The 17,101-nt window shown below is 47.3% G+C and overlaps 1 long non-coding RNA gene across 18 annotated transcripts in view; it reads left to right on the plus strand.

The window, feature by feature from the left end:
- Positions 1-3,125: 3,125 nt before the first annotated feature.
- The window catches only part of LOC149127490 (uncharacterized), a 56,438-nt gene continuing 42,462 nt past the window's right edge, over positions 3,126-17,101 (plus strand). For 4 of the 18 annotated variants that reach the window (XR_016230911.1, XR_016230913.1, XR_016230910.1 and 1 more), the window contains exons 1-4: positions 3,130-3,377; positions 5,153-5,222; positions 9,595-9,797; positions 16,504-16,584. This is a non-coding gene — a long non-coding RNA (uncharacterized LOC149127490). Of the gene's footprint in view, positions 3,378-5,152; positions 5,223-9,594; positions 9,798-11,005; positions 15,216-16,503; positions 16,585-17,101 lie in introns of those variants that run through there. The other 14 variants (XR_016230908.1, XR_016230909.1, XR_016230907.1 and 11 more) reach the window with 9 other exon arrangements.

The raw sequence follows: 17,101 nt of genomic DNA on the forward strand, positions 1-17,101 counted from the left end.
GGCAGCTTGGCCATCCAACTCTAGTAGAGTCACTTGATGACTGCAGTCATATACCTGACACAGGCAAGACAAGCGGAAGAACCCCGACGCGAGCCCAGGCCAAACAACTGACTCAGAATTTTGAGTCAAAGTGACAGCATTTTTAAAAAATTAGGCCACCGAGTTTTAGAGTTTTTGATATGCAACAAGAGATAACTGAAATATGGGAAATCTGAGCAAAACTTTAGTACTCAACATGGTGCAGTACAGGTTTGGGGAGTTTGGCAAATGTGCTCACTCAAGTGTGATCAGTGCACCTGTGCCACGTGAGCCACGTTGCATTTTTTATTCAAGGGCGGATCTGCTTCATTATCTTCTTTTCTTTTGATTTTGTGAAGTCTGCAGAATTCCTTCCTGTACCACTTGGGACAGGCTTCCAAAACCCCAGCGTGTGAACCTGCTGGGGTTAATGTGTCCACAGAGGTCCCTAAGGGCCAGTGTGTGGGTGGAATGGGGGCAAGAGTGAGGGAGTCCAATAGGAGAGCCACAGAGTTCAGCCACTGAGCTGCTGGCTCTTTCATCAGAGAGCCAACCTCTGAATGTCTAAGGACTTTTCTTACTGGTGATGTTTCTCCCTTTCTAGTTCCCCTTTTAGCTCTTATGCTCCTCTTCCAGGCATTGGCCCGGTTCCTCTAACTCATCATTTATTCATTCAACAAACAGCTATTGAGCTTTTCCCTAGGGGCAGACTTGTAGACCAAACATTCCACACACAAAGGACTTAATTTCAGCCCTGAGGAGCAAACTAATTTGATAATATGCATTTAGTAGTATCTAATTCACAGAATAGAAACATGAATGGCTATGTTGGAGACCTAGAGGAGGGGACAGTTGACTACCTCAGGAGTGCATAATGAGGACATATTCCCCATGGTTATGGCACCTGAGTGAGTGCAGAATGAAAGTAGGAACACAAAGGGGGAAGTTGTCCATCTTTCCAGGATACTCCAGTCTGATGAGGAAGGCTCACAGTAAAGGATGGAGCAGCAAGGCGGGGCTGGGGGTCCTGACCTGTAGCAGACTCTACCAGGGCTGTGGCAGGGAGCTGCAGCTTGCCGATTCTTTCTGCTAGCAACCCCATGGTGTGAACACACAGTGAACACATTCATTCTCCTGTTGATGCACACTGGGTTGCTGCATTTGGAGACACTACAGATGGTCTGTGTCGCTCCCCCTCTTCATGGAGGAACGACACTAAACCCTGCCTAGGCTTCATATCCGAGTCACGGCACCATTATGTCACTCCCCCTCTTCATGGGGGAACGACACAGGACCCTGCACTGTTCTTTCGTCTGCTCGGCCCTTCCCGGGTTTGCTGCTGGTTCTTCCCGGGTTGGCTACCGACCCTTCCACCTACGTGGAAGGGCGGTTCCCCCTATCCACTTTCCCCACTTCCGCGGGGGAGCGGCACACCACCAGCCGGCTCTCTCGGGGGCTGCTCAGATGTTCCTCAGGTGTTCCTGGTGCATGTTGTCTCTCTCCTCCTTTATAGTCCTCTTCCACCAATCCCAACTCTGCTACCCACACGCCGAGTACACTGCTCTCCTCCAATCAGGAGCAGGTCCTACAGTTCATTGGTTGAACTGGAGGCAGCTGTGTAGAAGCTGTTTCCTCCTCTCCCAGCGCCATATTGTGGGAAAGCAGATGCATAGAATAAGTCTTAATTCGAGTAACAGTCTATTCCGAGTTGCTCCCAGTTGCTCCCCACAGTCTGGAATAAACGTATTTGAATACAACACCGAGTGTGTCTATATACTCATTTCTGTTGGGAAAATACTGACCGGTGACCCAGGTATGTTCAGCCTCAGCAGATTTGGCTGAGCAGTCCTCCAAGACAAGATTTTATCTATGGCTGGCGCCGCGGCTCACTAGGCTAATCCTTCGCCTGATGCGCCTGCACCCCGGGTTCTAGTCCCAGTCGGGGTGCCGGATTCTGTCCCGGTCGCTCCTCTTCCAGTTCAGCTCTCTGCTGTGGCCCGGGAGTGCAGTGGAGGATGGCCCAAGTCCTTGGGCCTTGCACCCGCATGGGAGACAAGGAGAAGCACCTGGCTCCTGGCTTCAGATCGGCATGGTGCGCCGGCTGCAGCGGCCATTGGAGGGTGAACCAACGGTAAAGGAAGACCTTTCTCTCTGTCTCTCTCTCTCACTGTCCACTCTCCCTGTCAAAAAAAAGATTTTATATTTATGTGTAATAAGTATTCATTTTTCCCCTGAGCCACAGTGCTGTCAGAGGGCCAAGGGCATGGGACAATCTGATGAGAGTATTTCCTCTAAGAGAATTTAAAGAGCAAAAGGTTTTGAGTTATAAAAAACCCCATGTTTTTATTATTTGGCTTCCATTAAGTCATACCTGATATTGAAAGGGAAAATGTTTTGAAATATCAGGACCTGCAGGAGCTCACAGGGTTAGTCCGCATGGCTGGACCCCAGAGACTGTCCTCAGCCCAGGAACCCCATGGCTGCCCAGAAAGGATGTCCTCCAAGCTGGAACAGACTGTGAGTACGTGCAAGCACAGGTGGATGTGAAAAGAACTCAGCCCTCCCCTCCCCCCAACCCTCATCCTCATTCTGTGTCTGGGAATTCAACCAACCACAGGTAGAACATATTAGAAAAATATTGCATCAATACAGAGCATATACAAACTTTTCTCCTTGTCATTATGTCCTAAACAATATAATAGCTGCTTATATTACCTTAAGTATTATAAAGTAATTTTGGGATGATTTTAAGTATACGGGAGGATTTGTATAGGTTCTGTGCATATCCTGTGCCATTCTATATAACAGATGTAAACACCTGCAGACTGATGGCCAAAGAGGGCCCGGGAGCCAATGCCTTTCAGAAACAGAGGGACCATGGGATAATGTGTAGGGACCCTGGTGCTGCAGCTGTCCCCAGATCCTGAAGGAGCAAGGGCTGTGTGTCTCAGGAGCTGGAGCTGCAGGTGGCTGGGGACAGGTTGGTCAGGAGTCCTTTGAGCGTGATAACCCCAGGGTGCAGGCTGGGGGGTGAAATCTGGTCCAATTAAGAGGTCCAGAGGCCACACCATCTGGTAAATTCCTCATCAGTGCACCACAGGTTAAGTGCATTATTGAGAAGGTGAACAAGCTAATCAAGGCAATTGAAGTTATTTGGGTTGCAGCACGCAGGCCCATGTATAGGCAGCTCAGCCCTGGTCAGGGAGCCTTCCTGGACTGCCCCACTCCTGCTCCACAGTTTCTGGGTCTTTTCCTATGAGTGCAGTGGATGCTGTCCTGCTCCCTGCAGGTCCACTGCCGAGAGACCCATGGCCTTGAGCCGCGCATGCTTCCAAGGAAACCCGCCATCTGCTCCTAAGGTATCAGGCTGTGTGTGTGCGTGTGTGTTTCAGAGACCAATGAAAAAAAAATTTTTTTTTTTTGACAGGCAGAGTGGACAGTGAGAGAGAGAGACAGAGAGAAAGGTCTTCCTTTTTCCGTTGTTTCACCCCCCCAATAGCCGCTGTGGCCGGCGCGCTGTGGCCGGCGCACCGTGCTGATCTGAAGCCAGGAGCCAGGTGCTTCTCCTTGTCTCCCATGCGGGTGCAAGGCCCAAGGACTTGGGCCATCCTCCACTGCACTCCCGGGCCACAGCAGAGAGCTGGCCTGGAAGAGGGGCAACCGGGACAGAATCTGGAGCCCCGACCGGGACTAGAACCCGGTGTGCTGGCACCACAGGCGGAATATTAGCCCACTGAGCCACGGCACTGGCCTGCGACCAATGAAATTTTAAGAAATGGGTAGATCTGTCCGGCGCCACGGCTCAATAGGCTAATCCTCTGTCTTGCGGCGCCAGCACACCAGGTTCTAGTCCCGGTCGGGGCGCCGGATTCTGTCCCGGTTGCCCCTCTTCCAGGCCAGCTCTCTGCTGTGGCCAGAGATTGCAGTGGAGGATGGCCCATGTACTTGGGCCCTGCACCCCATGGGAGACCAGGATAAGTACCTGGCTCCTGCCATCAGATCAGTGCGGTGCACTGGCAGCAGCATGCAGGCCGCGGCAGCCATTAGAGGGTGAACCAATGGCAAAGGAAGACCTTTCTCTCTGTCTCTCTCTCTCACTGTCCACTCTGCCTGTCAAAAAGAAAAAAGAAATGGGTAGATCTAAAGAATTTTCTCCAGTTAAGTTTTTCAAATTAGGATATTTAAAAGAATCAATTATTGCTAACTATAGCTAAGCACTTCTCCAAAGAGAGGGCATTTTTGACACTGAGAGAAATAATAAAAGATAATCATTTATGTTGATGAAATAAACTAAATTTCTGGTTTCCTTCCTTCCTTCTTTCCTTTATTTTTTTTCATGATTTTCTAAGGATCAGTGGAAAGTTCACCATGGCCCAAAAGGGTTGGAGCTGTCTCGTCTTCAAACCTCCCAATCTCAGAGAATTTACCTTTCTTTGGGTACAGGATGCAGCCTGTTTGAGGCACTAGGAAGTTCTCCAGAGAGTCAACAAGATGTGTGTGAAAACACAGGTTATTCATAAAATATATGGAAAAATGGACCTAAAAGTTTAGTTTAGCACAAACATTTTTCAAATGCATGCATCATGTTTTTTTTTTTTAAAGATTTGTTTATTTATTTGAAATGCAGAGTTACAGAGAGGCAGAGAGAGAGAGAGAAAGAGAGAGAGAGAGGTCTTACATCCACTGATTTACTCCCCAAATAGCCTCAACGGCTGGCTGGAACTGAGCTGATTTGAAATCAGGAGTCAGGAGCTTCTTCCAGGCCTCCCATGTGGGTGCATTGGGCCAGCAGAGAGCTGGATCAGAAGTGGAGCAGCTAGGATTTGAACTGGTGCCCATATGGGCTGCTGGTGCTGCAGGTGGCATCTTTACCTGCTATGCCACAGCACCAGCTCCACATTAAATTTTCATAACATGCATTGTCATGAACTTTTGAAAACCTCCTGTGTATCCATGTGTCTGTCAATACACATGAACACACACATACAGATGTTGAAGAATTGGCTCATGTTATTGTGGAGATTTGATATCTGCAAGGTGGGCTAGCAGGCTGAAGTCCCAGGGACTTGAGCCTGAAGCATCTGCTGGCAGAATTCCTTCTTGCTCAAAGGAGATCCATCTTTGTTCTGTTAAGGTCATCAGTTGACTGGATGAAGCCCATCCACTTTATGGAGGACAATCTGCCTTACTCAGTGTCTACCCATGTAAGTGTTCATCTTATCCAAAAAACTACCCATGTATTTGGAAACTGTGGCCAAGCCAAGTTGACAAATGGAACTTGCTCTTACTCTGAGCCTTGTTACCTTGATTTCTGAATGCAAATGATAATCCTTTCCTTGCAGAATGCTTGAAAGGACTTCAGTCCTGGCATCGGCTTCTGTTCCTCTCCTAATTCCTGCATTCCCTTGAGGGTAGTCATCCTGGAGCTGTGTCTTCCTGCCTGTGAGCACTCCCAGAGGCCAGCTTGGAGTGAGGGTGTTCAGAAAGCCATGAATCATGACTTTGCCACAGCTCCAGTACTGGATCTGAAGTCCCTCTTCCCCACCAGAGGTCCTTGGGCTTGGGCAGTGTCCTGTTCATGTCTGCAGCCAGTGGCCAGCACACACCCTGCCTGAACAATCTTGAGTTGAGAGCTTTTAGATAGATGGGACTTTGGGAATCAGTGACCTTCCCAAGCTCAGCTCTCCTATTCCAGCCACTGCTTGTAAGCGTCTTACCTTCCTCACTGCCCAAAAGTAGGATTCAAGCTCTCTGTCCTCGGCAATTGCACGCACTTGTCCCACTCCCCTTCCTCTGGGACATGGCAGCTTTCTGTGACCTGAAAACCCTCCATTCTGACCTTCTGCCAACATCCTTCTGACTTCAGGAGGCCCATACAATCTGCCTGCCCCATGTGCAGGGGCAGGGTCTTGTGGAGGTGCATGACCTGCTTCATCTTGGGGGAACTTCCCCAGTTCTCCAGAATCTTCAGGAACCTCCTCACACTCCCAGGTGACGGTTGTGCATTGAGACACCACTTGGTTTCCTGGTATTTTGCTTTCCATCTGGCTTCTCTCTGTCACCATAAACCTTCTCATCATCTTGTGGATCAAGTGAATTCACCCATCCCATTCCTACACTTTCCCAGACATTGGCCCAACTGACCTTACTGGGAAGATGGAGGCAGACTCATCATCTGTTGGTCTCTCTATGTAGACATTGGTGGACGCCACCATCCTGTTTCTCCTCCATGTTCTTGGGTCAGCAGCCACTAGTTTGAGGCAATCTCCAATCCTTTCCCACTGACCTGAGCCTTGACTGACTTGCTGAGCATGGTGATATGAAGAAAAGAATGTCGATGGATCTATGGAGTCAGATGGGACCAATTCTCTGGAACTTTGGGCAATCCATCCACTTGTTTGAAGCCCAGAGTGCTTGTCTTCCATTTCTGTCATTTAGTGCATATTCTACTAGCAAAACATGACTCACTGGACATTCAAGCACCTGGCATGGAAAAGGTGCAGGAAATGGATCCCTCCACTGGCCAGGCCATGAGAAATGCCCAATTCTGCTCCCACTGGTGAGAAAACTATCCATAGTTTCTAGTCCCCTGTGCCTCCGCCTCTTCCCCCTACTCCAGCCATATACCCAGCCTGAGCAAGGGACAAAGCTGTCCTGCTCTTCTCTCTTATTTCATTTCTAAGCTTATTTATTTCACTCTTCTCTCTTTTTTTCTTAGTCTCAGTTAGGGTTTGCTAATTTTGTTTGTATTTTTTTAAAGCATCCCAGTCTCATTGACTTTTTTCCAATTTCTACATCATTTGTTTCTGCTGTGATCTTTGTTATTTCTTCCCCCTTTTTCTTTTTCTAGCTCTCTGAGGTAAAGTTAGAATTTAAAAATCTAGTTATATATTTGAGAGAGAGGGAAGAGAGATAGAGATAGAGATAAGATAGGTAGGTAGAGAGGAGAGAGAGTGAATTTTCCCACCCTCTAGTTCACTTCCTAAATGCTCACAATGGTCTGAGCTGGGCCAGACCCATGTCAGAAGATGGAAACTCAATCTGGGTCTCCCAAGTGAGACCCAAGTAGGGATCCAACCACTTCCGCTCCACAGTTCCTTTCGTCTTTCTTCACTCTTTCATTTCTTTTTCCTGAATGATTTCCACTGACCTGCCTTCCATTTCACCAATCCTTTCTTCTGCCTAGACAAGTCTGCTCTTGAACACTCTAGTGGACTTTTCAGCTCAGTTATCACATTTTTCAGTTCTGTGGTTTCTATCATCCCACTGGAAACTCAAGCATTGCCAAAGTGATAATTATCAATGGAGGGGGGAGAGGAGAGCTTTAGGAAATGATTAAGTCATTAGGGGTCCTCCCTTGGGAGGTACGTTATTATAGCATCATGAGTGGGCTGTGGATAATACTTTTATCTCTGTTGAAATTCTTTTGTTGTGCATGCATTGTTCTCTGGACTTTGATGGGTATCTCTCGGATAGTTATTTTTAGTTCTATGCCAAGTAAATATATAATATGGTTCCTTAGGGTCAGTTTCTGAAGATTTCTCGTCTTCCTTTGTTTGGAACACTTTTTCCTGGTTCTTTATTTTTCCTAGGCTCTCTGTGTTTTTACTTGTGCATTTAATGAATAAGCATCTCCCACACAGGGCCTGCCCAGTAGAAGACCCCACACACCAGCCTTATCTGCATTTTGGGGGACTCTATAAACTTTTTCTCTCCCCAGGGAGAAACAGACAACTGAAGCTCTGTTCTATTTGCTCTGTGCTGAGCAGAAAGGGGGAGAACTATGGTGTTTTTGAGTCCAAGCTGCTGTCTTTGTTTTTTTGCCAGGCATCTAGGCTGGAAAACCACCCATTCCAGCATGATTTTTGTACAGTTTCCTGAGCATTGCCTTGAGGTTCCAGACCCCTTGATGCACAAGGAAGGCCTTGAATGCAACTAAGCCAAGGCCATGTTCTGCTGGCATCTGTCCTTCCAGCCTGTCCTGGTTCAGCAGGTGTTTGTAGGGCCCCCTTGTAGGGATTGCATGAGGAGCTGAAGTCGGGACTTTTTCTTGTGGGAAACAGGAGTTGCTGAAGGAATTTAAGTGGAAAGGGGTATTCACAAGAGTCTCTTTCTCTCATTGGCAACAGCCCTTATAGAGTTGTTCTTACTTGTTGCTCTGATCTTTATACATTTGGGTACTGAGATTTTTGTGATGGGCAGGAAGGGGACAAGTTGGGAGGGCAGGGATTGAGTCCCTGGTGAGGAAGAAGCAGAGGAGAAGGCCAATCCTGTGGTATCTTTCAGCAGGGGGCTGGAATTGTGGTATAGTGGGTTAGGCTGCCACTTGCAATGCCAGCATCCCATGTTAAAGTGCCGGTTTGATTCCTGGCTGTTCTACTTCTGATCCAGCTTCCTGATGATGCACCTGAAAAGGAAGCAGACAATGGCATAGTTACTTGGGTCCCTGACACCCATGTGGGAAACCAGGATGGAGTTCCTGGCTCCTGGCTTCAGACTGGCCTAGTCATGGCTGTTACAGCTATCTGGGGGTGGGAACAAACAGATCTCTCTTTAGCCCTGCCTTTCTAATAAATAAATCTTTATAAATGCAAAAAAGATTAGGAGGGTGGCTCTGGAAACGTTAAAAAAAAATGTTCAGGATGCTTTAGTCTGAAAATGGCTTTAATAAGAAGGATATGTGTGATGAACCTCAGTAAAACACAAAAACACAGCTGGGGTGGCCCCACAGGTTCTTATGGACCCCAAATCTCAGGTTGTTCATTGTCTTCCTGGCTCCTGCCCACAGTGATGCCACTGTCAGTGGTGCAGGAAGATGGGTTTTGTGCTAGTGCCCTTTATCACCTCCCCAGGTGTCCATGGCTGAATTCCTATCAGTGTCATTGGCCAGGGCTGGCTCCTGTGGCCAAGGCTAAGCAGGTGGGCTGAGCTGGTAGGGGTGTGGTAACCCCAGCCTCAAAGCAGAGGGAGAGCTGAGCTTCCAGTCCAAGGCAGGGAAGGGCTGCTGGATAGATGACGTCTGCAGCATCCCACATGCCACACAATCCCCCAGGGCTCATTTTCTTTCTGTTGGCATTCCAGTGTGTCAATTTGGAAGCAGATTTTTATAGGAATGGGGATTCTAAGAGTAGTCATTCTGTATTATGGTCAGACATGGGGACCCCCCCCCAGGGGACCATGGGACCACTGAGTGTCTGTTCCATTGACAGTGAGGCCAGCTGGTTTCATGGTAGAAAGCAAGGGGACCCTGAGGGAATCAGGAGCTCAACTGCTGCTGCGGTTTGATGCAAGTTTTGTCTCCATAATAACTCATGTCAAAGCTTGGTCCTCAGTGTCACCCTATTGAAAGTGGTGGGGCTTAATGGGTGGGGCTATTGGGTCACAACTGACCTCATGCAGCAATTAATGCAAGTCTCAGGGGAGTGGATTAGTTACTGAGAAAGTGGATTGATCTGAAAGATCAAGCCAGGCCCCTTCAGTCTCTTGGCTCCTCCCCTGGCCTCTAACATCTCTCTCTCTCCCTCTCTCTTTCTCTCTCTCTCTTCCCTCCGCCTTGCTATGCCATCCAACACAAAGTCCTCTCAGAAGCTTATGCCAGCACCATGTCTTTGGATCTCCAGAACTGAAGGCTGAAGAAATCTTTCTGCTCTACCCAATGTCAGATTTGTTACACAAAACAGACAGGCAGTCACCAGGGGGCAGTCTGACGCAGATAAGGAAGAGCTAATGGTCCAAGGAAGAATCCGATTTTGAGAGACTGCTCTGTGCTGAACAGTGTGGTGAGTTCTCTGCACACATTATCCCTTGTTCTAATCTTGCCAGGTACAAATTATAACAGGGTTGCCAATAGAACCAAGATTTTCCTGTTATCACCTGTTGATCCATGGCCTCTACTGCCATCACCCTTGCAACTATTTGAATTTGCACAGATTCCTGCAATCCCAGGAGAGGATGCTCTCTCTGCAGCTTCTTCCTAGTCTAGAAGCTCAGCACGGAGCCCCATAGGTGCCATAGATTGTGATTTTCCCTCTGTCACCACCGGTATTTTCTGCCAGCGTTTGACCCATGCTCATCTGAAGCACTCCTTGTCAGGCTGCCATGAGGGGAGGCAGAGTGTGAAGGCCTCCTGAAGGCCTCAGCCCAGCATTGCTGAGTTATTACGTCTCTTTTCTGAACACGGAAATAGACCCCTCTTTGGTTAACCCAACACACAACTGATTTTACAAGACAGGAAACTCGGCCTCACAGAGGAGATGACAAGGCAGAAGTGGACACCTTCCCACCAGTGAGGTGCCTATGCAGACTGTCTCAGGGAGGACCACAGATCCCAGGGTCTGCAGTGTGGGAGGAAATTTCCAGAGACAAGGTTTGAGGGATACTCGCTTCTTGGTCTGCACTGTCTCAAAATTTTGCTCTTAAAATGTGTGTATATTCCATTATCCAGCTCTATCAGTCACTCAACTGATCATAAACAACAATGAGACCAGGCATCTCTGTTCCTCTAATCTAGAATACCTTAACTATGGCTTAACTATGGCCTTCTTTTTTCTTAAAAAAAGATATATTTATTTGTCTGGAAGGCAGGGTTACAGAAAGAGAGAGAGGAGAGACAGAGAGGGAGGGAGGGAGGGAGGGAGGGAGAGAGAGAGAGAGAAAGAAAGAAAAAGATCCTCCATTCACTGGTTCACTCCTCAATGGTCACAATGACCAGAGCTGGGCTGGTCCATAGCCAGGAGCCAGGAGACCCTTCCAGGTCTTCCACATGGGTGGCAGTGGTCCAAGCAGTTGGATCATCTTCTGCTGCTTTCCCAGGAACATTAGCAGGCAGCTGAATCAGATGTGAAGTAGCCAGGACTTGAACCAGTGCCCATATGGGATGCTGGCACTGCAGGCATATGCTTTACCCACTATGCCACAGTGCCAACCACCATAATGGCCTTCTTATGTCATTATATTGCTTCCTTCTTATTCTCTTGTTATTTCGCAGAGGTCAGCTTGTTGCCATGACGCCGAGTCCTTCATGGTCCTGAACCCTCTCCCTGAGTCTCCAGGGCCCCCAACACATTGTCAGGCCAATAGGAAGAGGAAGCCAAGGCACTTCTAGGCCCCGGCTTCTCTTGCAAACCTTTTGGTCATCTCCTAAAATGCTCTTGACTCCTGGGCGACACTCTCCTCACCTCCATGTCTTCTTTCTGGAGAGAGAATTAAAGCTTTGCCTGCATCACCACCAGCCCCATTGAAGAGTCTGCTCTTGTTTGAAGAGGCCAAAAGCTGAAGGAGGAAGGTAGACTGCCTCTTGCCTCTTTAGAGAGTGCTTGAGATTGGGAGTGAGTTTGTGTGATTTGATTCGACCGGCTCAGTTCTCTCTGGCTGAATCGAGCCAGCTGCAAACAGGCCTGTTGAAGAAGCCCCTCCTTTTACCACGTTCACCCCCTACGTTGCTCACAGACGACCCCGTCACCCCTTAGGTGTTTGGTGCTCTTCAGGCACTCAGGGGTGACTGCTCAGGCTTGAGATTCCACTGTCAGATTATCCCCGGCCTCTGCCCTCTCTTTCCGGCCGGCTGTTGTCAGGGCCCGCTGAGCTATTTATACTTTGCCGGTCAGCTGCTTTGGAACAGTGCACAGTAAGCAGTTTCACCCCTGGGCTGCTTCTGTAGAAGCTGGCAGTGTTAAGAATGCCTGAGAGGAGGTGGGCTTGCTGGAGCCCTAGTGGGCTGGCACCTGCATCTGTGGGCACCTGATCCGCCCAGCACCTCGCTAAGTCACATGTTTCCACATCTACATTTTATGGGTCCCTTGATCGAGGCATCCTGAGTCAGTGTACTAAGGAGTGGCATGATGACCAATAGCCTTGGTGTTGAGGGTATCCTTGGGTTATCCCAATTGGGTAGTAATTTAAGTTAAAATCCTATGAATGAGACTCAGGCAGTTCTATCTATGCAATGACCCAAGATAGATGCAAATAGTCCAGATGTGATGTCCACCATTTAAAAAACAAAGATTTATTTATTTGCATGGCAGAGTGAAAGAGAATGAGAGAGAGGGAGAGAACCACTACCTGGTGACTCACTCCCACCTGGTCACAACATCCAGTGTTGGGCCAGACTGAAACCAGGAACCAAGAACTCCATCTGGGTCCCCCACATGGGTAGCAGGGGCCCAAGCCATCATCTACTGTCTTCCCAGGTGCATCAGTAGGGAAATGGACTGGAAGTGGAACAAACAGGACTCAAACCAGTACTGGCATCACAAATGGCAGCTTAACCCTCTAGACCATGACATCTGCTCTACCATTTCTGTTACTCCATCTTGTCCCCACTGCCACCTCTGCCACCACCAAGCACCACCATCACCATATTCCAGCCTCAAAACTATCACTACCACCATCCCAACCCCAACAAGCAAATCACCACCCTCCCATCACCACCAGCAGCCCCCACCTTAAGCCCACTACCATTCCTACTGCCACTACTACTGGGCTGACTTCACTTCCATTGCCATCTTGGCGACTGAAGATCTGGACTGTCCCCTCCCGCAGACCACACCTGTGTGGGCTCCCTTTTTGTTCCTAAAGTTCCTGGAAGTCTCTTTAAGAACCATGCCATTTGTATGGCGTGGTGGGGGTAGCTGAGTAGATTGACTGGATGATGACAACACTGGAAGGGGTAGTTGGCTCCAGGCTGTGAAACACCCTGCCAGCTACCCCGGTGAGATCAGTGCTCCCTCAAGATCCATGAGGGCCTTGTTTCAGGATTCTCCTCACGGACACCAAAGTCAGAATGCTCAAGTGCATTGTGTAAAAAAGGTGTAGTATTTACGTGTAACCCGTGCACATCCACCTGTATACTTTATATAATATTTAGATGGCTTATAATGCCCACTATAAAGTAAATGCTATGGTACTTTTACACCATAATGTTTGAGGGATGGCAAGAAAAAAATTCCTACATGCATTTGGTGTGGATGCAAATATCATAGGCCTAACTTCAGAGAATGCAACTGGATGCAAGGCAAACAGTGCTCAGGCACCAAGAGCTGGACAGAGGCTGAGAATCTGCAAACGTCTGGAGGCTACAGCACTTCACTGGCACGGATCCAGTGCAGCAGAGAAAATTCAAGGTTTGCTTTTTGGAAACCTCTGAAATTTTTGTTTCTTAGTATATTCAATCCCTGTTTTATTGAACCCATGGAAGTGAAAATTGTAGACATGGAGGGTCCCCTGTGTGAACTTGATCTTGAGATTATCTGTGGGGCGATCGGTGGAAGTTTCTGAGCAGAAACGTACATGAAAAGCCACTGAGAGAGGCTGTTCCATGAAAGAACACTTACTGGATGCATATGATGGAGTAACATGATAACCTGAGCAGAAGGTTGGGAGGAGGCTGATGTGGTGAGGAGATGCCATCAGGGTAAGGTGGAGCCTGTCACTTGAAGATGAGAGAGCACAGAATGTCTGGAGAGAGTGGAGACAGCAGATGCAGCAACCCTGCAGTGACTACTCATGGTTTCTGTGGGCTTTACTAACCTGCTCTTGGCCTGCCACCCAGAACCAAACTTCTGAAAGCCCACCTACTTCCCAGTCTAGCTCACTGTTTTTCCTAAGGAAAATAGTGCCAAGACAATGACCAGTGGCAGCTGGCATATGGCTGCAGGTAGCAGTGACGGAGCTGGGGGAAAGTTGTGGTCAGAGAGAATGGGTGCAGCCTAAAGCAGGCAGCCCACCAAGTACTCTCAGTGTATTTTGGCCAGCAGGGATGAGAGTCTCATCTTTCTGTCTTCTTTTTTTTAATGCAGAAATACAGATTTTTATTGGATGTCTCTTAATTTTAAGTGTGGACAAATATTCTAATGTTTTAAGAATCCCAGTGCAGGACAGCACTGTGTGATCCAAATCCTACATAATGTGAGTGGATTGTGAAATTCTGTTCAAGAGAATTGGAGCAGAATGCTGCCAGTCCCCGCCCCCAAGCATCTTCAAGTGTTATCTGTGAGAGGGGAGCATGTGAGTCCCTCATATGTGGGCCAGGGGACCCTGATCTTCCACAGAGTCTAATTTAGAGAAACATTACTTTCTCCACTCAGCCCAGGGTGGGGACCAAGCCTACCAAGAAGTTGGGCAGGTCACTTGGCATCACCTTGCATTGCCCACAAACACAGGGGGATTGAGGCATATGTTTTAAAAATCCCACCAAAAGGCTCAGAGTTAGCCCAGCTTGAGTCAAATCCCCTCTTCTGGATAAGTCAACCATAACAAGGGCTTGAGTTTGGGGTGCTGTGATTGGTTCAGCTTGGGGCTGGTGCTTCTTCCTGGACCAATCAACTGAGGCTTGAGTATGAGTCTCCATGAACATGATGCATTTTGTGTCATTCTCAGCCAAGGGGAGGAGGAGGGCTTGTCCTTGGAGAGGAGAGGTGTGCCGGGATACACCTGACTGTAGGATTGTAGAAACAGAGGGACTGCTTGGAGTGCACTGAGTGCTTGTGTTCCAAGTTCAGGCATTGAAGTCCTAACTCCCAATGTGATGCTGTTTGGAGGTGGGGATTTGGGGAACTGATCAGGTTCAGATGGAGTCCTCAGGCTGGGGCCTTAAAACTGATGGGATCAGTGCCTTTACAAGAAGACAGCACAGCTCGTTCTCTCTCCCTCTCTCCCTCTCTCTCTTTTTGTCTCTCCCCATCATTGAGGACACTATAAGAAAGCAACAGGCTACAATTCTAGAAGATAGCCTTCATCAGAGGCTAGGATCTTGGCCAGCCAGTCCTGTTGTTTCCTTGTTGCTTGCTAGTGGTCACTTTGGGGGCTTTTTTGGTTTGTTTGGTTGTTTACTCTCCTGTCTCAGAGCTTTCATCTCTTCAGTGAGGCTGGTTATCTATATCTCCTGGTGCTATTGTAAGGATTAAATGAGATAATACTTTCCAAGTGTCTACTACAGATGTCCCTCCATTTGGTACACCTGTAACAATTTGAACCTACTGAAAGTGAAACACGCATTTGTTACACATAGCCTACTGCACATCATAGCTCATCTTAGCCTACCTTAAATGTGCTGAGAACACTAACACCAGCCTACAACTGTGCACTATGAGCAAGCACTGTACAGTATATTCAGCAGTGTATAAGAAAACTTACAGATCACGACCCTGTAGGGTCAATTCTTGGAAAGTAAAGTTGATTTAACACCCCCCCAACAAAATCAATGATAGAAAGTCATATATTCACAGATCAAAGGGGAAAATCATAGGTCTATATATTAGTTTCAGGAAAAGTGTTTAATAAGACTTAACATGTATTCATTACAAAAATTCTTAGCAAGCTAGAAATAGAAGGAAAATTCCTCCACTCCCTAATGCAAACGTTGCATACCAGGGTAAGAGTGACAAGCTGAAAGCATTTCATTAAGAACAGGTAAATGAAACATACATTTAACTGAAAAGTGATCCCTGTTAAATATAAGAGTGGGAATAAGAGAGAGAGGAGATGTACAATCTGAGACATGCTCAATCGGACTTGCTCCAAATGGTGGAGTTAGAAATGTGCCACGGGAATTCCAATACAATCCCATCAAGGTTGCATGTACCAATGCCATCTCACTAGTCCAAGTGATCAATTTCAGTTCACAATTGATCATACTGATAGGTCTAAGAGTCAAAGGGATCACACAAATAAGACTAGTGTCTGCTAACACTAACTGATAGAACAAAAAAGGGAGAGAACGATCCAACATGGGAAGCAGGATACACAGCAGACTCATAGAATGGCAGATGTCCTAAACAGCACTCTGGCCTCAGAATCAGCCCTTTAGGCATTTGGATCTGGCTGAAGAGCCCATGAGAGTATTTTAGGAATGGAAAGCCAAGACACTCTGGCAAAAAACAAACAAACAAACAAACAACAAAGAAACCCCAAAAACCTAAATGAAAGATCTCTGCGAGTGAGATCCCAGTAGAAAGAACGGACCATCAAAGAAGGAGGTACCTTTCTCTGAAGGGAGGAGAGAACTTCCACTTTGACTATGACCTTGTCTAAATATCTAAATAAGATGGAAGTTGGCGAACTCAAAAGGCTTCCATAGCCTTGGTAACTCATGACAAGAGCCTAGGGAGATTACTGACGCCATAAACAAGAGTGTCAAATTGTTAAGTGAACAACAGGAGTCACTGTGTACTTACTCCTCATGTAGGATCTCTGTCCTTAATGTGTTGTTCAATGTGAATTAATGCTATAACTAGTACCGAAACAGTATTTTACACTTTGTGTTCTGCGTGGGTGCAAACTGATGAAATTTTGACTTAATATATACTAAATCGATCTTCTGTATATAAAGATAATTGAAAATGAATCTTGATGTGAATGGAATGGGAGAGGGAGTGGGAGATGGGAGGGTTGTGGGTGGGAGGGAAGGTATGGGGGGGAATCCATTGTAATCCATAAACTGTACTTTGGAATTTATATTTACTAAATAAAAGTTTTTTAAAAAAAAAGAACAGGTAAATTGCCCACTGTCACCACCTTCACTGAACATCATCCTGAAGGTCTCAGCTGATGCAGAAAGGCAAAGATCAGGTAAGAAGAGCCAACCCTCAGTACTTGGAGATTCTGTGACCTGTCTAAACTGAAAATGCAGACTCTATAAATGAAATACTGAATTAATGAGAGTTCATGGGGAGCCCCGAGATCAGCAGGCTAGAGGTTCATTACCAGGGATCAGAGGTAAAAGGTAAGGGCCTTGCTGCATGACCATTCCCACTAGGTATTAGGTCAGCCCAGATGGCTGGGGATGAATAAAACTCCAAGTTTTTTTCTAGCTGCACAGTGGATAAGAGCTGTCCTGACACTGCTCCATCAAAAACGCCATGTCACTGACACACGGGTTCCCATCAAGCCTTGTAAACCTAAACAACTCTCTCCCCTGGTGTCTACCATCCCAAAGAGCCACAGGACCATTAGCACAATGACTAATACCACATTCATACCAAAGTAGAATTGAGTTAGGAAATGAAGCAAAACAAGCAAATGAAATAGATGTCAGTGGTCCTTGTTGCCATTGTAGATCCCAAACCCCAGTTGGCTTCAGTTCACC

This window comes from Oryctolagus cuniculus, chromosome 3, assembly GCF_051225735.1.
Source record: "Oryctolagus cuniculus isolate XC-2025 breed Fujian yellow rabbit chromosome 3, ASM5122573v1, whole genome shotgun sequence".
NCBI classification, from domain to species: Eukaryota; Metazoa; Chordata; class Mammalia; order Lagomorpha; family Leporidae; genus Oryctolagus; species Oryctolagus cuniculus.